Raw genomic sequence first — 25,731 nt, forward strand, 5'->3', positions numbered from 1 at the left:
GACCTCTCACTGCGTTCATAACACCGTGGGGACTATATGAGTGGGTGAGGGTCCCGTTCGGATTATCAAATGCCCCTGCTGAGTTTCAAAGAAGCATGGAGGAGTGCTTGAGAGAACTGCATGATGAGGTATGTCAACCGTATCTAGATGATAATCTAGTCCATTCGAAATCATTTGACAATCATCTTCAGGACCTTAGGAAGGTGTTGCAGTGTTACCAGAAACATGGTGTCAAACTAACCCCTAGAAAATGTGAAGTGTTACGAAGTCAGGTTCGATTCCTGGGAAGGTTGGTGACCAAAAATGGGTATACAATGGATCCAGCTGACATTGCTCCGATCCAAGCACTGAAAAGGAGGACTCCTAAGACAGTGGGAGAGGTGAGAAGATTATTAGGATTCCTCTCTTACTACAGGTCGTACATTGAGAACTTTTCCCGCAAGGCCGCACCGCTATATATGTTGCTCACGGAGACTAAGACACTAAGAGAAGGAGCACCGCCGAAGCAGAAGGGCAAGGGCAAAAGTTGTCAGGGACAGCTTGCATCCTCACGTCCAGTCACGTGGACAGATGAGCACCAAAAGGTCCTCTCGGCGTTGATTAACTGCTTATCCAATCCACCCGTGTTGGGATATCCAGACCTAAATGAACCCTTTGTACTTCACTGTGACGCATCACAGGAAGGCCTCGGCGCAGTGCTGTATCAGAGGCAAGGAGGCAAGTTAGTGGTAATAGCGTATGGATCAAGAGCCCTAACCCCTCCTGAGAAAAACTACCATCTTCATTCGGGAAAGTTGGAGTTTTTGGCCATGAAGTGGGCCATATGTGAGAGGTTTAGAGATTATGTTTACCATGCCCCAAAGTGAATGTAGTAGCCGCAGTAGCACGGTCGTGTTGCATGGAGTCGTGGAAGGCTTGGAAAAACTGCTTGCTGAATAAACAATAAAACGAACTAAACTACAAACCACGCTTGTTTACTTCTTGAAGTGTGTTACAAAATATTGCCGACGAGGATGGGATCAGCGGTGCCGTTTTGAGTGAAGTTATGACGACGTTGAGCATGGACACGGAGCAACTGCAGGATCGGCTGAGTGAGACATTACCTCGGCTGCGGCTTGATCAACTGCAAGAGGTGTGTGTATTTGCAAAACTGTCGGCAAAAGGACAGAGTACACGGCACTCGCTGATCAGATTAGTAAGCGAAGCAGTAGAGAAGGTGATAGAAACAGAAGAGGATGATGTAGCCTGGCAATATGTTAGAGACTTGCTGGAGTTTGCCAGCAAGAGAACGCGATGTAGCGAGCAGGCGGTACAAGATGGCGGCGGCGACACAGGCAGGAATTCAGCGGAGCTCGCGGATTTAAAGAAACGGTACGCCGAACTGCAGCATCAGTTTGAGTCGTCTACAAGTATGCTGAAAAATGAAATCCAACGCTTGAGTTTGAAAGTTCCTGATGTGTCGCGTTCCACTGTGTTTTCCCAACCCCAGCAGACAGTTCCTGAAGTCACAATTCGGCGTGATTTTAAAATTAATGGTCAAATAGGAGAACGGGGACAGAAGGATAAGCTATCATACAACAATTTAATGCACCAAATTGACTCAGGGATAAAAAAAGGACACAGAGAGGCGGAGATCATTGATGCTGTAATCAGAGCAATTAGTCCGGGTATGAGCCTGCGTGATATGCTGGAGATCAAGACGGATTTTTCCCTTTCCCAGCTGCACACCATTCTGAAAGGCCATTATAAGGAAGAAAACTCAACCGACCTGTATCATAGACTGATAAATGTGACACAAGAGAGCCGTGAGTCACCGCAAAACTTCCTCTTTCGGGCTATTGAATTAAAAGAAAGACTTTTAGCTGCTGCTCGAGAGCCAAATGGAGAAGAATCATATGGTCCCGATCTTATACAGAGGAGATTCCTACGTGCACTGGGGACAGGTCTGTCAAATGATCACATTAAATACCAACTTCAAGTTTACCTTGATGATCCTACCATCCCGGATGAACTCCTCATCATAAAGATGAATGAAGCTGCAAGCCTGGAGTGGGAGCGCCAGCAAAAATTCAAGAAAACTACCCATGTCAAAGAGACTAAAGTCACGGAGTGTCAAGCAGAATTACATCAAAGTCAGGACAGGATGGTTCATGCCGTCACCAGTAAAGGACAGTCCATACATACACAAGCAAAAGCTTTGAAAACACCACAGATCACAGACAAGAAAGACTGCGAGCTCTATGAGGTCGTCAAGCAACTGAAAGAGGAGATAGGAGAAATGAGGAAGTGGATGACAGCTTACCGTGGCACACAGCACCGAGACAGGAAGCGGGGATGCCGTGGGTGTCAGGAGTATGGTAGAGGTGACCAGTGTGACCATTGTTTCAAATGTGGCCAAAGTGGGCATCTCTCTAGAGCGTGCCGGGGACCACTCATCGAAAAGGGACATTCGGCCAGTAGTATGGTGGTCACCGCTGACGCAACACCGTCTGGCTCCAGAGAGGGACTTGTTCGCGCATCTGCATTACCGTAATTAATGAGACCGCCCATAACATTGACTTACCTCCACGTGCGGTTCTGGGTCACATACAGAGCATAAAGGCTATGTACCCAGCTGAGGTGAGACCAGCAAGAGCTCAGCAAGAGAGCGTAGGTAAGACCACCACACGCACCCCCCAAAGCCCGCTCCCCAAAGACAGTACCGCTATCCAGTCTACAGAGAATGCTGAGGTAAGGTTAACAACTTGAGGGAAATGTTTATGGGACCCCCCTGTTTGTGTTGACCACCTGACACCTGAAGAGCAACAAAAAGTAAAACAGCTTTTGAGGGAGGAAAGTAGTGCCTTTGCCTGTGATGACAGTGATGTCGGATGTATCCCCTCTCTCCAAATAAAAATCCGCCTCCATGATACGACACCTGTGAAGCACACGTATATGTCTGTCCCGAAGCCACTGCACAAAGAGGTTAAAGAATACCTGGAGGATCTGTTAAATAAGGGGTGGATTACTAGGTCGAAGTCACCATACTCCTCGCCGGTAGTCTGCGTGCGCAAGAAAGACGGAACCCTCCGCCTCTGCTGTGACTACCGGGGGCTAAATAAGAAATCCATTCCAGATAGACACCCTATACCTCGCATACAGGACATGCTTGACAGCTTGGTGGGCAGCGCCTGGTTCTCAGTCCTCGATCAGGGCAAAGCCTATCACCAGGGGTTTGTAGAGGAGTCCAGCCGACCTCTCACTGCATTCATAACACCGTGGGGACTATATGAGTGGGTGAGGGTCCCGTTCGGATTATCAAATGCCCCTGCTGAGTTTCAAAGAAGCATGGAGGAGTGCTTGAGAGAACTGCATGATGAGGTATGTCAACCGTATCTAGATGATAATCTAGTCCATTCGAAATCATTTGACAATCATCTTCAGGACCTTAGGAAGGTGTTGCAGTGTTACCAGAAACATGGTGTCAAACTAACCCCTAGAAAATGTGAAGTGTTACGAAGTCAGGTTCGATTCCTGGGAAGGTTGGTGACCAAAAATGGGTATACAATGGATCCAGCTGACATTGCTCCGATCCAAGCACTGAAAAGGAGGACTCCTAAGACAGTGGGAGAGGTGAGAAGATTATTAGGATTCCTCTCTTACTACAGGTCGTACATTGAGAACTTTTCCCGCAAGGCCGCACCGCTATATATGTTGCTCACGGAGACTAAGACACTAAGAGAAGGAGCACCGCCGAAGCAGAAGGGCAAGGGCAAAAGTTGTCAGGGACAGCTTGCATCCTCACGTCCAGTCACGTGGACAGATGAGCACCAAAAGGTCCTCTCGGCGTTGATTAACTGCTTATCCAATCCACCCGTGTTGGGATATCCAGACCTAAATGAACCCTTTGTACTTCACTGTGACGCATCACAGGAAGGCCTCGGCGCAGTGCTGTATCAGAGGCAAGGAGGCAAGTTAGTGGTAATAGCGTATGGATCAAGAGCCCTAACCCCTCCTGAGAAAAACTACCATCTTCATTCGGGAAAGTTGGAGTTTTTGGCCATGAAGTGGGCCATATGTGAGAGGTTTAGAGATTATGTTTACCATGCCCCATCATTTACTGTGTATACAGATAATAACCGCCTCACGTATGTGATGTCTACAGCCAAGCTAAATGCCACCACGTATAGATGGGTAGCTTAACTTGCCGACTTTCGATTCACCATTAAATATCGTCCCGGAAGGTCGAATGGGGATGCTGACGGCCTCTCACGCATGCCACTGTCAAGGGAAGGGTACCTGGAAACGTGCTCGGAAGAAGTGCACCCCGATGTCATGGTTAGCATAGCTCAGGCAGTGACGATACAGAATACTGAAAGGGGTCCATAATTGTGTCCACTTACCATTAACTCAGTGCTGTCGGACCAAGGAAAAGAGCTGCTCACGTCAGTGGCGGAGATCCCAAATAAAGTTCTGAGGACAGCCCAAGAAAACGACCATGAAATCAGAGAAGTCTTGATGTGTCTCAAATCAAAATCAGATTCTGTCAACAGAAGCCGGGGCAGAGAGGCCCGGGGACTGATGAGGGAAAGGGCCCGACTATATTTGGATGAGCATGGTCTTTTGTTCCGGAAAACAGTAACCCATCATCAGATGGTCCTACCACGGACATATCATGAGCTTGTTCACAAGGAGTTACATCAAGACACCACCACTTATCCATTTGAGCTAGTCTCGACTGATTTTTTGCATCTTGAGAGGTGCAAAGGAGGTTATGAATACATTTTAGTCGTGATGGACCACTTCACGCGGTTCGCTCAAGCGTACGCGTGCAGAAACAAGAGCGCCATGACAGCTGCCGAGGAAGTGTTCGGAGACTTTGTTTTGAAGTTTGGGTTCCCAACGAAACTGCACCACGACCAAGGAAAGGAATTTGACAACAAGCTGTTTGCAAAACTACAAGAACGCAGTGGTGTGCAAGGCTCCCATACCACACCGTATCACCCACAAGGGAACGGGCAAGTCGAACGATTTAACCGTACCTTGCTCTCAATGCTGAGGACCTTGCCGGAGACCGCTAAAGCCAACTGGAAGACATCACTGACACAGGTAGTGAGTGCGTACAACTGTACACGTAATGAGGTGACGGGGTTTGCACCCTATTATCTCCTTTTTGGCCGTACACCCAGGTTGCCAATTGATATCATGTTTGGTGTTCCGGCAAAGGATCACAGCTCCTCCCACCATAGTTATGCTGAGGACTGGAGGGAGAGAATGAGGGAAGCTTACAAGTTGGCCTCAAAAGTGTCAACCAGAGAGAAGGAAAGAGGGAAAACTTTGTATGACAAGAAAGTGTATGGAGCCGAATTGCTCCCTGGTAACAGAGTATTAGTCCGTAACTTCAGGGAGAAAGGCGGACCCGGGAAGCTTAGGCCATTCTGGGAAGAGCAGGTTTATGTTGTCGCCCAGCGAAAGTACCAGGACAGTCCCGTCTATGAAGTTCGACCTGAAAGTGGAAAGGGTAAAACAAGAATACTGCACAGAAACTTGTTGCTCCCATGTGATTACTTACCGGTTGGACAGGAACACCTCCCTGGGAGACCTGAAAGAGAGAATAAGAAAACGGCTGGAAAAACATTGACACAGAAGAATCAAATATGTTGTGACAGTTCAGACAGTGAAGAAGATTGGAGGAGCCTGGTTGGGGTGCCACACGACAAGGAGAGTCAAAAGGACAGTGGGTATTCCCAGTCAGAACCCCCAGCACCCCGCCCAGGAGATGCGGTGACACTGACTGATGCAGATCTGGAAGAGGAAGATGAGCAGGGTGCGGGACAGGGAGAAGATGAGGTGCCCTCTTTAAGAAGAGCGGCTCACGGAACAGATGACGCTGAAGAGAGTGACGCAGAGATTCCTTCACAACCAGCTCGTGAAAGAACATATCCTTTGAGAAACAGAAAAGCAAAGAAAATGTTTACTTATCATGCCCTAGGTCAGCCTAGTGTGGTAGATGGGTGAGCTGTTGAATTAAATCAAATGGAAGTGAGTTTTAGTTAGACTGTTAATTGAATAGAAGTTCTAGCTAATAGTTTAATCAGTTTGATTGATACGTTGAGTTCAAACGAGAGCCCACTCCATTTCATGTTTTCTCCAGTTTTACTGATATTGTAGCCCTTCCATTCCAGTAGTAAGCACTTTCAGAGTGGATTATTTCAAGGGTTAAAAGGTTAACCCCTTGGGGCCGGCGATCCCGCCGGCGGGATCTGACAGAAATTTCGCAAAACCGTTTAAATAACTCTGCGAGTTTTTGTCATATACACATTTTAAAAATACTCTCAGAAACCTTGGACGGTCTACTTTTCAAATATATATACAGTAGGTAGAAACTAAATATATTTTTACAGCTTCGTGATACGAATTGAAAGAACAAGAGTGACTGACTTAAGCATCTGCGTCTCGAAGCGGCTCTGATCGCCCACCCACTTGCAAATCGCGCTATTCGCATGATAATAACATGATAATCCGACAGTTAGTATTGGGTAAAGAAATATGTGAATACGCCCATTGTGACCGAAATAAACAAGAGCACATGTCTGAGTAGTGTTTACACTGATCGGCTACAATATAGCCCACGGATACGTCTCTGCCGCTGAAGCTTTGCGCCAGTGTTGCCACTTTCAGCAGCGAAGCTCATACCTGTGTTCATAGCTCAGTGGGCTAAGCCTGTGTGTCTGCAGTCACGTGGTCGCCGATTCAAACGCAGCGTATTTAGAACGTGAATAGCGATCTTCCGCTGAGAGCGGTCCTACACGCTCCCGACGCAAGTAAAACAAAGAAAGATGACACGATTTGCTTTTTTGCCTATTTAACCTAATTTTAAAAACTTTAATACTTCTGACAATGGAAGTTTTGAAAAGAAGACAGATAATGGATTTAGTCAGTGTTTTTTTCATGATTCTACATAATGATTTCAGCGAGATATAAACTGAAATACACGAGAAAGATACGCGGTCGATGATGCCCTCGTCCCCAGAGCGTCAATAATAGTCACTGCATCATATTTATCGCTTTCTATATTTATATAGTCACAGTTTTTCATTTTTCATTCCATCTATCAATAAACTGTGAAAGGGATTTTATTGTTGCTACATTTCTTGCGTTTCAAACTGCCTTTCCAAAGTGATGGGTGTGGGGTGCAGTGACATTCCAGACTGATGGGCCATTGACAGTATGCAAACTACTACAGGTGTGAGGACACCTATCTCATCAATATTCATTGTGAAGACCACTGACTTTGAGAAAAAGAGTGTCCCTCCAAAGTTCTAACACTTTAGTAATCAAACCATATAAAATTTCTGAATGTCACTTTCACCTATGTGTAGCCAACCCCTGTGTCTATAAGCTTCAGAGCTCAAAAGTCTTACCTAGAAATGTCTATAATGTGATTTTTTACAATTTCTCAGCATGTCTGAAAATAGGTTTTTGAAAAGTATATGTTTAAAGTTGATTTTAACAAAAAATAGAATAATAACATTCTAAGAGGTCTCAGATTATTGGTGCTGAGTTTGTGCTGAATAAAAGCAAATGTATCACTTTGGGATAAATGTTTTTTAGATAGGTGAAATATTTTAAAATGTCAAGGCATGTCAGACTACCTCGAAAGTGGAAAAAAGGCCTCAGGCCCCAGAGGGTTAACTTCCTTCAGTGCGAGTACAGATTCCTGTTAATGAAACGGTGATGGTGGCAGAAGATCATAGTGCACAATGATGTCTGCTGCAAACACACTGCGTGAAAAGGAGATACATGTTATGTGTAGCGTGTAACAGTATAGCACGAGTACTTGAACTTTTGTATCACTGACTCCTACCTGAGACGTAATCTCATTGGTGCATACCCAGTAAAATATTCTGAGAATGTCGGGACTACATTCTATTTTGTAGGGGAGAATGTGGAGAAATCTAGAGTAGGCATCTGGATAATTATTTTCTTTCCCCTGTAATGTTTGTTCAATAGTGAGTGATTGTTTAACTTTGTTTAGGAAATATTCAGTACAAGCATGCATTTCTTGCGTACTCACGGCATGGAGTGTCCAGTGGGTGGCGGTAGTCCGATGGATTCCCCGGGGCGGACCTAAAACGGAAGAAGAAGAAAGTGAATGTAGTAGCCGCAGTAGCACGGTCGTGTTGCACGGAGTCGTGGAAGGCTTGGAAAAACTGCTTGCTGAATAAACAATAAAATGAACTCAACTACAAACCAAGCTTGTTTACTTCTTCAAGTGTGTTACACACTTCCCAAACCATGCCTGAAAAACATTCAGGGGCCATGGCCATATGCCATTATCATGAGACTCCTGACTGTACAGCGCATGGGCTACCTCATGCATTTTGGCAATGGCCTGTGACAAATTTCCATTGTCCTCGTCATTTGGGGGAATGTACGTGCAGCAATGGTCTCCCACCATAGCGCAAACTCCTCCTTCCTTGGCTAGCAGTATGTCTAGGGCTAATCTATTTTGGGTGGTCATTAAACGGACAGCCGTGAGTTCCTCTTTCACTGCAGTGAATGCAACATTGGAGGCATTAACGAACTTGGCCAATTGGTAATGAGTGGTCTCTAATTGGTTCCAAACCTGTGTCATGCCGTAATGGGGAAACAGGCTCATTCCAAACTTTTGAAGCTTTGTATAGAGCTGATGCTCAGGTGGGGGAAAGTCATTATTATCTATGGCCTTAAGAAAACGCTTCATCCGGACATGGAGGGGCCAGTGTTTCCTGTGAACACCATATGGACTGCGGCTTGTAGTTGCACAAGACCACAAACACCTACCCAATTAGATGGTAACCATAGGTAGATGGAGCTCCCACACTCCCAATACCAATCTTGACCCTTTGTGGTCAGCCAATTTGGCCACACCCTACCCCCTGGGAGTGCGGCATATATCCAGGGGTTTACACGCTGGTGAACAGTGATATCCAGCCGGAATTGGGTAACATTCAATGCGGAATGGTTAGTTATATCCTGATTATAGAAAAGTGACATGTTAATTCAGGAATCTTCCCTTTGGAAGCTATCAAACGGCACCCCGCTATTGGGGACATGACGTGAAATTATATTTTTACACTGTGAGGCGAGCACTGAGAGTAGTGGCACAGAGGACTTTGTCCGTCCTCTCGTGAAATTGGCGCACAGGACAAACCGACTAACCCCGGGCGATACTGTAATGTCCAGTTTTCCTGACTTTCCTGGGCGCGTGATGTTCTGGGTAGGCGCAAATATCAGTGCCACCACGCCTGACACAGTACCCGGAGCCGTCCGTAGGGGAAACGGCTGTTCCACTGAGTGAGGAATCAAAGTGCATACCAAACAATGACCAGAAATGTTTTGTTGCATCACCGAGAAATTTGCAAATTGCCAATATGAATTCAGTTGAGGCATATGATACGTTTTTGTTCCTACACCCTTTTTAACATCTCTGTTTTCCTTTAGATTCACATGATCATACATATACCCTACATAAGCAATAATAGAACACAAAATTACACAACCAACAATAATGCTTATAGCTGGGGCCCAATACCCCAATCTACGTCTCCAAATCATAGTCTTTCAGGAGGACTAAAGATCTCTTTCAGTGCGACTGATGGACCCAGGAGGAGATACCGTCGACCTTCACGGTGTTAGGTGTAGAGAGAAGGACTTGGTATGGTCCCTGCCACCTCGGTTGATGCCAATGCTTCCGGCGCAGGTCCTTGATCAGGATCTACTCTCCTGGTCCTATGGTCTCTGGCTGATTTGGCTCCGGTCCGACCTGAGCAGCCCTGATCTGGCTATTGATCCTCTTCAAGGAAATCTGTAAACTAGTGTATTAGGATGAATTCTCAGACGATTACGTCACCCACATGACATGGAATTGATCCTTTTACTATAATATTAAGTTATAATTATGGATTAATTCCGATGGCGTGTGGACTGATCATCCTGAAATTCATATCAATCGTCCATGATTCACCCTGAATGTTACTAAACTGCACGAACATGTTATTTACCGATCCCCTGTAAAACCTAATTTTGCTATAAATAACTTGGGCTCATAAAGAGAAGCCAGGATGCTCATCTGGGCCATTAGATCGGCATGCAGGATGCTTATCTTGGTTTCGGGAGATGGGGGGGGGGGTCGGTATACAGCACACTATATTGCCTTTAGGGTGGAACAGGGACGCATTGCGCAAGGACGCCTATTGTAGTATGTTATCGCAAGCAGCATCACTCGGACAAAAGGGGCAATTCGAGCACACTATATAAGAACATAAGAACTATACAAACGAGAGGAGGCCATTCGGCCCATCGAGCTCGCTTGGGGAGAACTTAACTAATAGCTCACAGTTGTTAAAATCTTATCTAGCTCTGATTTAAAGGAACCCAAGGATTCAGCTTGCACTACGTTATCAGGAAGACTATTCCATACTCTGACTACACGCTGTGTAAAGAAGTGCTTCCTTAAATCCAGTTTGAAATGTTCTCCCGCTAATTTCCACCTATGGCCACGAGTTCTTGTATTTGAACTAATGCTGAAGTAACTATTCGGTTGAACAGCATCCAAACCTGTTAGAATCTTATAGACCTGGATCATGTCCCCCCTCAGTCTCCTTTGCTTGAGGCTGAACAGATTTAGCTCAAATAACCTTTCCTCGTATGACATTCCTCTAAGACCAGGAATCATTCTTGTGGCCCTACGCTGCACCTTTTCTAAGGCCGCTATGTCCTTTTTAAGATATGGTGACCAAACCTGTACACAATATTCTAGGTGAGGTCTCACCAAGGAATTGTATAATCTTAGCATTACCTCCCTTGACTTAAACTCCACACACCTGGAGATATACCCCAACATCCTATTGGCCTTTTTTATTGCTTCCCCGCACTGGCGAGAATGAGACATGGAAGCATCAACATACACACCAAGGTCTTTCTCATAATCAGCTACCTTTATTTCAGTAGGTCCCATAAAATACCTGTACTTTATATTTCTGCTCCCTACATGGAGTACCTTACATTTGTCTATGTTAAATTTCATCTGCCAGGTGTCAGCCCAGTCACTAATTAAATTAAGATCCTGCTGTAGCTGCTGAGCCGCTAGTTCAGTATCTGCTACACCACCCACCTTGGTGTCATCTGCAAATTTCACCAGTTTACTGTATATATTGGTGTCTATATCATTTATGTAAATTAGGAACAAAAGTGGTCCTAAAATTGAACCCTGCGGTACCCCACTATGAACGCAGGCCCACTGTGACATTGAGCCTCTTATAACTACTCGCTGCTTCCTATCCGTTAACCAGTTATCAATCTGCGCAAGTTATCAATTGCCTGGGGGGAAGGGGTGAGCCTGGCCAGCTTACCCCCTGCCCACACGCAACTCTAAATTTAGTATAAAGGAAGGGGGAGATCCCAGTACTGACCGGAGTTCAGCCGTGGGATAGAGCGCGCATCGCCCGGCACTTTCTTGGAACTCACGTGTTGGTCTCCTGCCAGGACTGAAAGGGCTCCCCAGTCCATGTGTGAAGGTGGGTGATGATAGCACGTCCGAGTGTAAATAGCTTTGCAACTGCTTATGCTTTCCATTGATTGTTGCGAGTAAATTATCGCCGCTTGTGATAATATTTCGTAACTTTTTATGTTTCCTTGCTTCTTTTATGTATTATTGCTTCTTTTCTATATATATATTCGTACCTTTGCACCTAATACTATTAGCTATAAGATATATATTATTTGATACCCGTTGTAGTACGAGTTATTTTGCATTGCCTTCAATATAGTAGCTTAGTATTGGTGTTAATGCAAGATCATTTTGTATTACTTATTAAAGTGTATTTGAGTGAACCTAAGCGTGCCTGTTTGTTCCTTCGAGAGCCCTATATCCCTCTCTCATCCATTTTAATACAACTAGACACATAGGTTAGTAAATCGCCATCAACAGTTTCTAACGTGAGCGTGCCTCCCGGGTATGGGAGCGGCACTAGTCTCCCGGTGAGCACCTGAAATGGAGCTAACCCTGTTCCACTATGTGTTCTTCCCCTCTGTCACACCCGACTGGACATCAAGGAGGGTGTGAGTGTCATGTAATACCCGTGAAGGCATGAGCGCCACTGGGGCATCAGTGTGTAAGGCTGCCCTCTTAGCCCACCAATCGGCCCAGGAGTTACCAATGCTGACCGGGTCAGAGCACCCCGTGTGAGCCTTACACTTAACCACAGCAATGGAGTGAGGCAGTTGGATGGCAGAAAGGAGGTCTCGGACTAACTCATGGTGCTGTATTGGTTTACCTGTGCTGGTGAGGAAGCCCCTCTGTTTCCAGAGGGCTCCATGGTCATGGCATACCCCGAATGCATACCTGGAAACTGTGAATATCGTGACATCCTCACCTGCGAACTGGCAGCAGGCCTGGGCTAGGGCGAACAACTCTGCAGCCTGTGCTGACCAGGTGGACGGTAACTTACCTCCCGACAGCAATTGGCCCTCTGACGCAACCACAGCGTAAGAGGTAGATGGGCTCCCATCAGGGAGCCTAAGAGAGCACCCATCCACAAAAATTAACTCAGAATTTGGTAATGGGTCTTCACCCAGGTCTGATTTAGGCTTAGCGAGGGATTGAGCAACCGCAACACAGTCATGAGGGGAGCCTTCCATTTCAGTGGGAAGAAGTGTGGCCAGGTTTATTGTGGAACACCTTTGGAGGGTCACATTGGAGAGAGTAAGCAGGATGTTTTCGTAGTGAGTCAGACGCGCAGTGGTAAGGTGAGATGTTTTAGTCTGCGTTATTAGGGCATGCACAGCATGCGAGGTGTGCACCACAAGGGGATGCATTTGGACTAAATCTGCAGACATGAGGTGCTGCCTCCGCAGTGGCTGCCACAGCTCTGAGGCAGGCTGGCAGAGAGCTGGCCACTGTGTCCAGACGTTTGGAATAATACGCAATGGGGCGCAACCTGTCACCATGAATTTCATTGCTTATTTTTATACATATTTTATGCCTAATTTTATACTACTTCTCTTTTTATATTTTATATGTATATGTTTGAGCACTGATCCAAGGAGATGCTTTTCATCTCATTGTATATGTAAAAAATGTATAATGACAATAAAGGGCATTCTATTCTATTCTATTCTGAATCTGGCCAAGGACGGCGGTCATGAAACCACGCCGTTCATCCACATACAATTGAAATGGCTTGGAAAAATTTGGTACTCCTAAAGCGGGCGCATCGCATAGCGCTTGTTTAAGGTCAGAGAACACCGTCTCAGCCTTAGTCGTCCAGTCCAGTCTGTCATTAGGTCTAAGTCCTTGTCCCCCATGCATAAGGTCTAGTAAAGGTTGGGATCTTTCAGCAAAATCCTGGATCCAGGGACAGCAGTAGCCGACCATTCCCATCCATTTCATCAATTGCCTTTTAGTATCTGGGATGGGGGACCTGAATCGCTTCTACCCGTTTTAGACCTAGGCATCTGCCTAGGTGATTGAGGACATGTCCGAGATATTGAACCTCCTGTTTGACTAACTGCAGTTTTGCCTTTGAGGCTTTATGGCCATTTTGGGCTAAAAACAGCAACAGCGCTTTGGTATCTTGCTCACAACTCTGACTAGTGGTGGAACACAACAGCAGGTCATCTACATATTGAATTAGGGTGCTCCCGCCTGGGGGCTTGAACCCCTCTAAGTTCTTCCCTAATTCTTGAGCATAAACGCTAGGTGACTCAGTGTACCCCTGGGGCATCACTGTCCACGTATAACGCTTGCCTCTAAAGGTGTGTGCAAACCAGTACTGTGAGTCTGGGTGAACAGGGACAGAGAAAAATGCATTTGCTAGATCAATAACAGAAAACCACTGAGCCTGAGGTGGTATGGATGATAGGATAGTTACTGGATTAGGAACAATAGGTGCACGGGGATGTATTGCGTCATTCACCCCCCCCCCCCCCAGGTCCTGTACAAACCACCAGGATCCATCTGCCTTCTTCACAGGCAGGATCGGAGAATTAACGGGGGAGTAGGGATTTTCCTTCAGAGCCCCCTTTTGTACCAGTTCTTGGTGCACCATGGTGATACCCTTCTCTGCAACCAGGTGAGAGTGGGTACTGAGCTTTTACTGGTCTGTGGTTGGACTTTGGCTGGACTTGCAGTGGTGCCGCGGTGCATATTCTCCCAAAGTCATTCTTGCCACTTGCCCATAGGGTTTCTGGTATCTCAGACAGCCACTCAGGTTCAGTTGGTGGGGCTGGTAGGTTTGTGGTCTGGCGATGCCATGTCTGCAGTGAATGGATTAGCCCGAGTGTTCATGGCATTTCCTCCAAAATCAGCGTTCACTGCGGCCCAGTCACCTTTCAGCTTCCTCCGGAGAACTTGTTCCCATTCCCTTCCACTGGGTTGGTAAATTCCATCCAATGCAAGGACTTCATCCCAGAAACGGGCCCCTTCCACTTGGTTTGGGTCTGGCAGACTGTTGACCACCTCCTTCAGTTCACTTAGATCCCAGTTCCTCTGCACCTGTACCATCCCGTCGTCTCTGGGGTTTGGTATTTCCACCAAGGGGAACTGTCTTGGCACTCCAACAGTTGCCCTTTGCTCTTCAGTCAGAGGCTGTTGCATGCGTTGTTGAATACGTTCACTCCTTCGAGGAGGAGTGTCTTCTTCATCTTCTGCCGAATCTGCAGCTCTTGCGGCTTGTGCTGGTGAGTATGCAGGGGGCGGATCCTGTCTCGCTGGAGGTGGCAGGATTTCCTGAGCAGGGGGACCTGGCGGCGCTGAATGGAGGGGTGGGTAGATGCAGCTGTCTTCCACTTTCTTCCGCTTTCTTTATCTTTCTTCTTACCATCCTTATTGTCGCAGGGTCGAAAGACCCATCTCTTGGCCACTTACCACCTGTCCTTTTCGCCCACATTTCACACATCTCTGAAAAGTCCTTTCCAGTTCTTTCCTCTACTGCTTCCCTACATGTTGTACCCCGTAGTAAACCCCTATTTCCCTTACCACGTTTACGCATTTCCCTTTCAAATGCTGTTTCACCTTCCGGATCATAAGCCGGATCTACTGCTATTTCCCATTTTGTCGCACCAGACTTTCAGTACTGATTTTTTTTTTATTTTTAAGATAGGTTACTTAACAAACATGCACAGAATATGTTAGACAAGCCAGTTTTCTTTGCATAAAGAAAAAAGCCAAAAACAAAAGAAGGAAAACTTGTTTTCTTTGCAGGGAAATAATATATATATATATTAAAATCGTCACACAGTAGAAAACTTCTATGCCTGTGTTATTTTGCAAAGCAAGTTCTTCATTGCAACAATGCAGACTTTTACAAAAGACATCACAAAACAGTTATATTTGTATAATTTATGTATGACAAATGCACATCCCAGTAACATAAATCTCAATTCGGGGTGCAGTTCTGATAAAAGAGACAAAGCAGTCGTGGGGATAATCTACAGTACACGGAGGTCTTTGTCTCAGCCTCTACATTAAACTATATGTTTACGGAACCTTTTACACCTTAATTTCTGCTTAATTTTTTTTAATACTTATGAGCTCATTTATTTGACATTCTTGACTTGTCAGGTTTCTAATTTCACACTCGGCACACTTATTCAAACCACAAGCCTTACACATTCATACCGTGCACGTTACATTCATACAATCTTATTTTATCTAGTCTGCAGACAAAACACATTTCACATCTCACCGGACGTGATACAGATATTTTACAACTCTCTCAGTCGAACCTGGATATTTTATGACTCTCCCAGTCGAACCTGGATATTTTACGACTCTCCCAGTCGAAAACCTGGATATTTTACGACTCTCCCAGTCGAACCTGGATATTTTACGACTCTCCCAGTCGAACCTGGATATTTTACGACTCTCCCAGTCGAATCTGGATATTTCTTTACCTTCAGAAAGATACCGCAACAAATTTTCTATTCCACAAAATTTGTCGTACCTTTTAGTCCGGTCGGAGTGACGGGGGACTGCAGGCCTCAGGAACTGCGATGGGTCAGGCTAAAATTCTCTGTCCTCGACTCCAGACGGGTACCTCGTCGTCCTTCTAGGACTCGCGTCCTTCTGATGGTCCTGGCGGTCCCCGTGCAACTGAATCCCGGACGAGCCCCCAAGTCTGTTATGGAAATTTGGAGGTAGGAAGGAACAGATGAGTCCAATGGTTTAGCTTGGTTTCATTTATTGAGATCTTTCTATGCGAGCTCGGGGAGACTCTCCACAGACAGTTCTGAGAAGTTCTCCAAATAGCAGAAGCAGCTGCTTTCATTTTATATTGACAGACAAATGACCCTTCTCTGCAACCACAACCGGAAGACCCATGTCTGCTTTTGCACATTCTATGCTCAGGACAAGCTTTTCGTCTAGCACAAGCATCTTATATTTACCATATATAGAATAAAAATTCATCTCTTGTCTAGCTTAACATGGGTAAGGTCTAAAACCCCCTCCCCAGTCTCTTGCATCCGTTTCTTCAAGCATAGCAACCTTATTTTGCAGCCTAACTTCCTTAGTAACCATCCGACATCATGCTTGGTGGTAATTTTCCACTACAAGTCTGTTTCCATGGTCTGTGCATTTTGTCAGCCGTCTGTAAGCACTCTTTAAGCACCCTATTGAACCTCTCAATGGCCCCATTAGCTCTCGGATAATAAACACTAGAGCGCAGGTGCTTTATGTCCCTTTCCCTCAGAAAATCGGCGAATGCCTGGGAGGTGAATTGGCATCCATTGTCAGAAACCAGGTAGCAGGGGTTTCCCTCTCTGCTAAACACAGTGGCAAGAAACCTAATAACCACATCTGCAGTGACACAAGGGGTAAATGCCACTTCGGGCCACTTACTATAATAGTCAACCAGAGTTATGGCATAGCGGCAATCCCACATAGCATGTTCGAAAGGACCCATGATGTCAATGGCAACTTTTTCCCATGGTCCGTTTGGAAAATCCACAGGTGTAAGTGGTGCGGGTGCAGTTTTAGCTGCCTTATCTGTATACTGGCACGGCACACACAAAGTGATCATGTTGTGAACGTTGTCGTCCATCTTTGGCCACCAATATAACTCACTCAGTCTCTGTCACGCAGTCCAGCCCTACCAGTCCCTTTGGAAGTGAGGAGAGACGTCAGCATCGGCGTTTCGCAGTCCGGTCTCAATCTGTAAGGCTGATGTGGTAGCCTTAGCCAGACTCAAGTCCGATTGCAGCAGGAGTCTGTCTCGTATGCGCGTGATGGCAACACGCTCAATCAGTTGATCACGAAGCATCTGTTCCTCCATATCTCCAGACTCACATGCAGCAGCGAGCTGGCGTAGCGCGGCCAAAAACTCGTTAATGGATTCTCCGGTTCTCTGTGCCCTCTGTCGAAATTTGTGACATTCTGCAATCACATTAACTCAAGGGACGAAGTGCTTTTTCTGTCCCTCCACAGCTGAAGCGTAACAATCACCTGTATCCGGAAAAGCATAAAATAGTCGCTGTCCCTCAGTGTCGAGTGCATGGAGAAGAACGGCACGTTTTCTGACATCAGGCCAGCTATCCCCGTAGCATCAATAACAAGCATGTACTTTTCAAACATCTTCAACCACGTAGTAAAAGCGATAGCAGGTTCACCTGGACAAGGCATGAAAGGTGCAGGCACAGGCACAGAAATGGCCATCCTTGTCGCCAAAATGTGGTGGGTAGCATCAGGGAAAATAACCAGCCAGAGACTCATGTGCATTTCACTTCTCTCCCTTTACTTCTTCTCATTCTCCCGCACACGTACATCTCTATACATAGTCCCGCAGCGCCCTCTATCGATCTTCTTCATGTAGCACAATACAACACATACAAATAAGGATCAGAGAACAAGGTTAGAGAGTGTCCCTCGAGCAGTCATAGCCTTGATAGCCATGGGACTTGAACCAACACCCTTTTGACCGCTAGCAGATTGAAGCTGACCCACAATGTCGCCACGAAATATTAATTTACTCAGTCCTGTATTTGGAACTGGAAGTTAAAGATGCATTCCTGCAAGTTAAAGTCAAGGGCCGTATAATTTTCAAATTAATCTGAATAGTTTTTCATAGATCAAACTACTGTGTATCAGTTCAGTACAGCATATATTATGTATTTGTCACTTTTATTATCTGAGTTAGTGTCGGGCTCTGGTGCGGCACGGTGGTGCACTGGTTAGCACTGTCACCATCACCACTGTGACCAGGGTTTGAGTCTCTGCCAGCGTTCCATGTGTAGAGTTTGCATGGTCTCTCTGTGTCATTGTGGGGTTTCCTCTGGGGGCTTTGGTTTCCCCCCCCCAATCCGAACACATGGTGAGGTTAGAGGTACCAAGGTGTGTGTGTGTGTGTGTGTGCGTGCGCCCTGTAATGGGTTGGTGCCCCTGGGTTGTTCCCTGTCTGGCACCCATAGGCTCCAGACCCCCCCACAACCCTGAATAAGTGGTTACAGAGTATGGATGGATGAATATTGAGCTGTGGGTGAGATAGAGAGTTTACAGTATTGATCCCAAAATACACACTGTTGTAATTTACAGTAGAAGCAGAAAGAATAGACAATTAATGTAAAATAAACATCACAATAAGCTATACAATAAGGATATATTAAAATGTTTAACATGTCTAGGCAAAAATGTTACTTCAAAACTTCAAAAATGCCCTCTTCAAAAACACTGCAGTAAAAAGCCTTGGCTGTTTCGGTTGGCTACTCACTATTTAGCTACTGAACTAATTATATTTTATAGCCTGCAATCGAGTGATAAGCTGCAGACTTAATTGGGATATGATAAGCTTCAGAGCTAATTAGGGTGGGGATACATGCTTGTATGATCACATCGTGCAGCAGTTATTGGTCTGCATTCTCTTTCTCTCTCTCAAAGGTACATTCTCTATATTGTCTTCTGCAGGTCACATCTTTTTAGTGTTATTCTGAAGATTATATCCAGGATTTGACATAACTGGTACGCAAGTACACATTCACCTTAAAAAGCGATATGTGCAGCAATCGGTTGTAGTAGCAGCATGAATTGGCCTGGACAGGAGGCTTATAACAGGGGATGTTACAGGACCGCGTGGTTTATCCCGAGGTGTTTTGCTGTTCTCTATGGCCATCACCATCTTGGACAGGTACCCGGCACCCGAATGCCACAGATACACCACGCATATGCCCGGGTCCAATCTTCTGGGTCTGTCCCACACTATCACTCTTTACAATCATCCTGCACTTTATACTGTATACCAGTGTTTCCAACTCCAGTCCTCGGGGACCCACAGACAATCCATGTTTCAGTCACTCAGCCTTTCGGAGTGACGACGTACAGGCCACCGTGCCCTACAGGTGCATAAAGGGACTGCTGCTCAAATAGGGACTTGAACCCTGGACCCTCAGATTAAAAGTCTGATGCTCTACCGACTGAGCTATCCGGGCTCTTGGCTGTAAGTGAAAACCCCATAATCAGGTCCTTGTGTTCACCTAATATGGGCACGTTGCGTAACTTGGTGCAGGTTCTGTGAATGACTTAAATATCACTGCACTTCTGTGTAAGTATTAACAATATAGACTTTCTCTAAATTAGAATACATTTTGAATTGGAAAATCTAGTCATTTACTACTCAGTCCTACTTTTGAATTTGTGTTTTTAGAGGCTTTATATTGTTTTATAGCAGGGGTCTCCAACTCCGGTCCTGGAGAGTTACTATCCAGTAGGTTTTCTGTCCCATTTGGCTGAGAACAGGTGTGGCTCATCAGAAGCCGGATATGATAGAAAACCTACTGGACAGCAGCTCTCCAGGACCGGAGTTGGAGACCCCTGTTTTATAGTGTTTAAATGGCTGTTTGAGGGTTTAAAATACATATCTGCAGTTATACTGCTTAATAAGTGGATAAAACATACCATCTATGCAATAGTAGTTGATAGACAACCCTTCTTTAAAATATAAATATCCCTTAAGAGAAATGATGCATTGTTTGCATTGTAATACATTGTTCTCATTGAACTAAAGTGTATTATTAAAGTGTTGAAGCCTCAATATTGTTCACTTGTAGAATACATTTAAAGAGACAGAACTTTGAGTCACTGCCTTTTTTGTGCAAATCAATGTTTCTTCATTTGTCTGCAAACTTGGGAAGGAAACCAACATACATTTAATGAATCAGGACAGACTTAGGAAAATAACTTTGGTGCTAGGGGCATGATGATTTTTGGTTTATATTATCCCTTTTAGATAAGTAACTGAGAAATCAAGTTTAGGCACTATTAAATAATCCATCCATCCATCCATCTCCGGCCACTTCATCCAGCTCCTCTGGAGGAATCCCGAGGCGTTCCCAGGCCAGCCGAGAGACATAGTCCCTCCAGCGTGTCCTGGGTCTTCCTCCCAGTGGGACATGCCCGGAACACCTCACCAGAGAGGCATCCTAAGCAGATGCCCGAGCCACCTCATCTGGCTCTACTCTGGGTTTCTTCCGAATGACCGAGCTCCTCACCCTATCTCTAAGGGAGAGCCCAGCCACCCTGCGGAGAAAACTCATTTCGGCCGCTTGCACTCGTGATCTCGTTCTTTCGGTCACTACCCACAGCTCGTGACCATAGGTGAGGGCAGGAACGTAGATCGACTGGTAAATCGAGAGCTTTGCCTTTTGGCTCAGCTCCTTCTTCACCACGACAGAACGCATCACTGCTGACGCCGCACCGATCCGCCTGTCGATCTCCCACTCCATCCTTCTTGAACAAGACCCCGAGATACTTAAACTCCTCCACTTGGGGAAGGACCTCCTTCCCGACCTGGAGAGAGCACTCCACCCTTTTCCAGCTGAGGACCATGGTCTCGGATTTGGAGGTGCTGATTTTCATTCCAGCCGCTTCACACTCGGCTGCGAACTGTTCCAGTGAGAGCCAAAGGTCACGGTCTGATGAGGCCAACAGAACCACATCATCTGCAAAAAGCAGAGACCTAATCCTGAGGTCACCAAACCGGACACCCTCAACGCCCTGGCTGCGCCTAGAAATTCTGTCCATAAAAACTATGAACAGAATCGGTGATAAAGGGCAGCCCTGGCGGAGTCCAACCCTCACCGGGAACGAGTCCACCTTACTGCCGGCAATGCAGACCAAGCTCTGACACCGGTTGTACAGGGACCAAACAGCCCTTATAAGGCAGTCCGGCACCCCGTATTCCCGGAGCACTCCCCACAGGACTCCCCGAGGGACGCGGTCGAATGCCTTCTCCAAGTCCACAAAGCACATGTAGACTGGTTGGGCAAACTCCCACGCACCCTCCAGGACCCTGCCGAGAGTATTGAGTTAGTCCACTGTTCCACGGCCAGGGCGAAAACCACACTGCTCCTCCTGAATCCGAGGTTCGACTATCCGACGGACCCTCCTCTCCAGCACCCCCGAATAGACCATACCAGGGAGGCTGAGGAGTGTGATCCCCCTATAGTTGGAACACACCCTCCGGTCTCCCTTCTTGAAGATGGGGACCACCACCCCGGTCTGCCAATCCAGAGGCACTGCCCCCGATGTCCATGCAATGCTGTAGATGCGTGTCAAACAAGACAGCCCCGCAACATCCAGAGCTTTGAGGAACTCCGGGCAGATCTCATCCACCCCCGGCGCCCGGCCACCGAGGAGCTTTTTAACCACCTCAGCAACCTCTGCCCCAGAGATAGGTAAGTCCACCCCCAAGTCCCCAGACTCTGCTTCCTCATTGGAAGGCATGTCGGTGGGATTGAGGTCTTCGAAGTATTCCTTCCCGGTACCCACAACGTCCCGAGCTGAGGTCAGCAGTGCACCATCCCCACCATAAACAGTGTTGATGCTGCACCGCTTTCCCGCCCTGAGACGCCAGATGGTGGACCAGAATCTCCTCGAAGCCATCGGGAAGTCATTCTCCATGGCCTCGCCAAATTCCTCCCATACCCGAGTTTTTGCCTCAGCGACCGCCGAAGCCGCGTTCCGCTTGGCCTGCCGGTACTCATCAGCTGCTTCCGGAGTCCCACAGGCCAAAAAGGCCCGATAGGACTCCTTCTTCAGCTTGACGGCATCCCTCACCACCGGTGTCCACCAGTGGGTTCGGGGATTGCCGCCGCGACAAGCACCGACCACCTTACGGCCACAGCTCCGGTCAACCGCCTCCACAATGGAGGCGCAGAACATGGCCCGTTCGGACTCGATGTCCCCCGCCTCCCCCGGGACATGGGAGAAGTTCTGCCAGAGGGAGGAGTTGAAACTCCCTCTGACAGGGGATTCCGCCAGACGTTCCCAACAGACCCTCACTATACGCTTGGGCCTGCCAGGCCTGGCCGGCTTCCTCCCCCACCAGTGGAGCCAACCCACCACCAGGTAGTGATCAGTTGACAGCTCCGCCCCTCTCTTCACCCGAGTGTCCAAGACAAGCGGCCGCAAGTCCGATGACACGACTACAAAGTCGATCATCGAACTGCAGCCTAGGGTGTCCTGGTGCCAAGTGTACATATGAACACCCTTATGTCTGAACATGGTGTTCATTATGGACAATCCATGACGAGCACAGAAGTCCAACAACAGAACACCACTCGGGTTCAGATCGGGGGGGGGGGCGTTCCTCCCAATCACGGCACTCCAGGTCTCACTGTCATTGCCCACACGAACATTGAATTCCCCCAGCAGAACAAGAGAGTCCCCGGGGGGAGCGCTCTCCAACACCACTTCCAAGGACTCCAAAAAGGGTGGGTATTCTGAACTGCCGTTTGGCGCATAAGTGTAAACAACAGTCAGGACCCATCCCCCCACTCAAAGGCGAAGGGAGGCTACCCTCTCGTCTATTGTGGTAAACCCCAATGTACAGGCGCCCAGCCAGGGGGCAATAAGTATTCCCACCCCAGCTCGGCGCCTCTCCCCGTGAGCAACTCCAGAGTGGAAGAGGGTCCAACCCCCTTCGAGGAGACTGGTTCCAGAGCCCAAGCCGTGCGTCGAGGCGAGCCCGACTATATCTAGTCGGAACCTCACAGCCTCGCGCACCAGCTCAGGCTCCTTCCCCACCAGTGAGGTGACATTCCATGTCCCTAGAGCTAGCTTCTGTAGCCGAGGATCAAACCGCCAAGGTCCCCGCCTTCGGCCACTGCCCAACTCACACTGCACCCGACCCCTATGGCCCCTCCTACAGGTGGTGAGCCCATTGGAGGGGGGACCCATGTGCCTTGTTCGGGCTGTGCCCGACCAGGTCCCATGGGTGTAGGCCTGGCCACCAGGGCCCAGTTTTTCAAAAGTAATTCACTAGGATTTTGGATAATGGATTGGATCAAATCTTGAAAATGGGTTTTTCAAAAGAAAAAACGGATTACATAATCGGATTAGATCACGTAATCCAATCTTGGTTTTGATCCGGATCAAACCTTTAGTTTGGGTTTTTCAGAACTTTTTTGTAGGATTTGGATCACTTTGATCAAAAAAATCTGGATTAAACTGATCCCATCAGAAGGGTGGATTCAGCATGGATTTCATGCCCAAAATGTAATGAAAACTTTAAAAATGTATCAAATAATACTATATTTGGATCATGCAGTATCTTACAAGATATCTTATTTATTCATAAGGTTTTAATTTTATTTGTTCATCCGTCAGGCTACAGTGATTAGGTAGGCTTTAACCAACCCGATCTCACGAATTTTCGTGCAGCCATCACGACATAAAATCTATTTAAACGTGCTGTGATCACGTTTTCGGCTTTTTTTACGTGCTGGGGTAACGTTTCCCCTCCCTATGTGTTTTAATGGGCAGTGCCTAACACCGCCACTATGAGCGCTAACTGGTGACTAAGGGACAGGAAAGTCATGCATGCCCAGAATCATTGTTTTTTGTGATCTGATAACGCTTTCCATAACATGTGACGCGACCTTGCAAAACAGCGCTTGGATTTTACTTCTGTTGCATGAATGAGTTAGTGTATGGAGGGAAATCCTGGACATTATTCAAAAGGAATTATTAACAGAAGTAAAATCCAAGCGCTGTTTTGCAAGGTCGCGTCACACGTTGTTGAACCACATTGGAATGCAGATCTGAGGGGGAGCCATTTTAGCTGAAACCCCATAACTGCTAGGGGTACTTTAGCTGCAGGGAAGGGCACAAACCTGTTGGCGTCACAATGTTGGCTCCGTAAGCGGCCACCATTTCCCATAGAGAGCTACCGGGTGCTAGTGCTCTCCTGGACCTTCCACGACATCATCACCACCGTCCCCTGGAGGAAATCAGGTAAGAATTGACAATTTTTACTATGGGGATAATTATGCATGTTTAAACCCTGTTTAACCCCCTGGGGCCTGAGGCCTCTTTTCCACTTTCGAGGTAGTCTGACATGCCTTGACATTTTAAAATATTTCACCTATCTAAAAAACATTTATCCCAAAGTGTTACATTTGCTTTTATTTAGCACAAACTCAGCACCAATAATCTGAGACCTCTTAGAATGTTATTGTTCTATTTTTTGTTAAAATCAACTTTAAACATATAGTTTTCAAAAACCTATTTTCAGACATGCTGAGAAATTGTAAAAAATCACATTATAGACATTTCTAGGTAAGACTTTTGAGCTCTGAAGCTTATAGACACAGGGGTTGGCTACACATAGGTGAAAGTGACATTCTGAAATTTTATGTAGTTTGATTACTAAAGTGTTAGTACTTTAGAGTGACACTCTTTTTCTCAAAGTCAGTGGCCTTCAAAATGAATATTGATGAGATAGGTGTCCTCACACCTGTAGTAGTCTGCATGCTGTCAATGGCCCATCAGTCTGGAATGTCACTGCACCCCACACCCATCACTTTGGAAAGGCAGTTTGAAACGCAAGAAAAGTAGCAACAATAAAATCACTTTCACAGTTTATTGCTAGATGGAATGAAAAATGAAAAACTGTTACTATATAAATATAGAAAGCGATAAATATGATGCAGTGACTATTATTAACACTCTGGGGACGAGGGCATCGTCTTGTATTTCAGTTTATATCTCACTGGAATCATTATGTAAAATCATGAAAAAAACACTGACTAAATCCGTTATCTGTCTTCTTTTCAAAACTTCCATTGTCAGAAGTATTAAAGTTTTTAAAATTAGGTTAAATATGCAAAAAAGCAAATCGTGTCACCTTTCTTTACTTTAAATACGCTGCGTTTGAATCGGCCACCACGTGACTGCAGGCACACAGGCTTAGCCCACTGAGCCATGAATGCAGTTATGAGCTTCGCTGCTGAAAGTGGCAACACTGGCGCAAAGCTTCAGCAGCAGAGACGTATCTGTGTGCTATATTGTAGCCGATCAGTGTAAACACTACCCAGACATGTGCTCTTGTTTATTTCATTCAAAATGGGCGTATTCACATATTTCTTTACCCAATACTAACTGTCGGATTATTATGTTATTATCATGCGAATAGCGCGATTTGCAAGTGGGTGGGCGATCAGAGCCGCTTCGAGAATTGTTCTTTCAATTCGTATCACGAAGCTGTAAAAATATATTTAGTTTCTACCTATATATATTTGAAAAGTAGACCGTCCAAGGTTTCTGAGAGTATTTTTAAAATGTGTATATGACAAAAACTCGCGGAGTTATTTAAACAGTTTTGCGAAATTTCTGTCAGATCCCGCCGGCGGGACCGCCGACCCCAAGGAGTTAAAGGGATGATGTGTCGGTGCGTAAGCGGGCTGATGCACCGATGAACCCGATTGATTGGCCAGTGC

The 25,731-nt window shown here is 46.4% G+C and overlaps 1 non-coding gene across 1 annotated transcript; it reads right to left on the minus strand.

Moving 5' to 3' along the window:
- Window positions 1-19,370: 19,370 nt before the first annotated feature.
- trnak-uuu (transfer RNA lysine (anticodon UUU)) lies at window positions 19,371-19,443 on the minus strand. The gene has a single exon. It is a non-coding gene; the product is annotated as a tRNA-Lys (tRNA).
- Between the last annotated feature and the right edge of the window lie 6,288 nt (window positions 19,444-25,731).

This window comes from Paramormyrops kingsleyae, chromosome 13 (assembly GCF_048594095.1).
Source record: "Paramormyrops kingsleyae isolate MSU_618 chromosome 13, PKINGS_0.4, whole genome shotgun sequence".
NCBI lineage: Eukaryota > Metazoa > Chordata > Actinopteri > Osteoglossiformes > Mormyridae > Paramormyrops > Paramormyrops kingsleyae.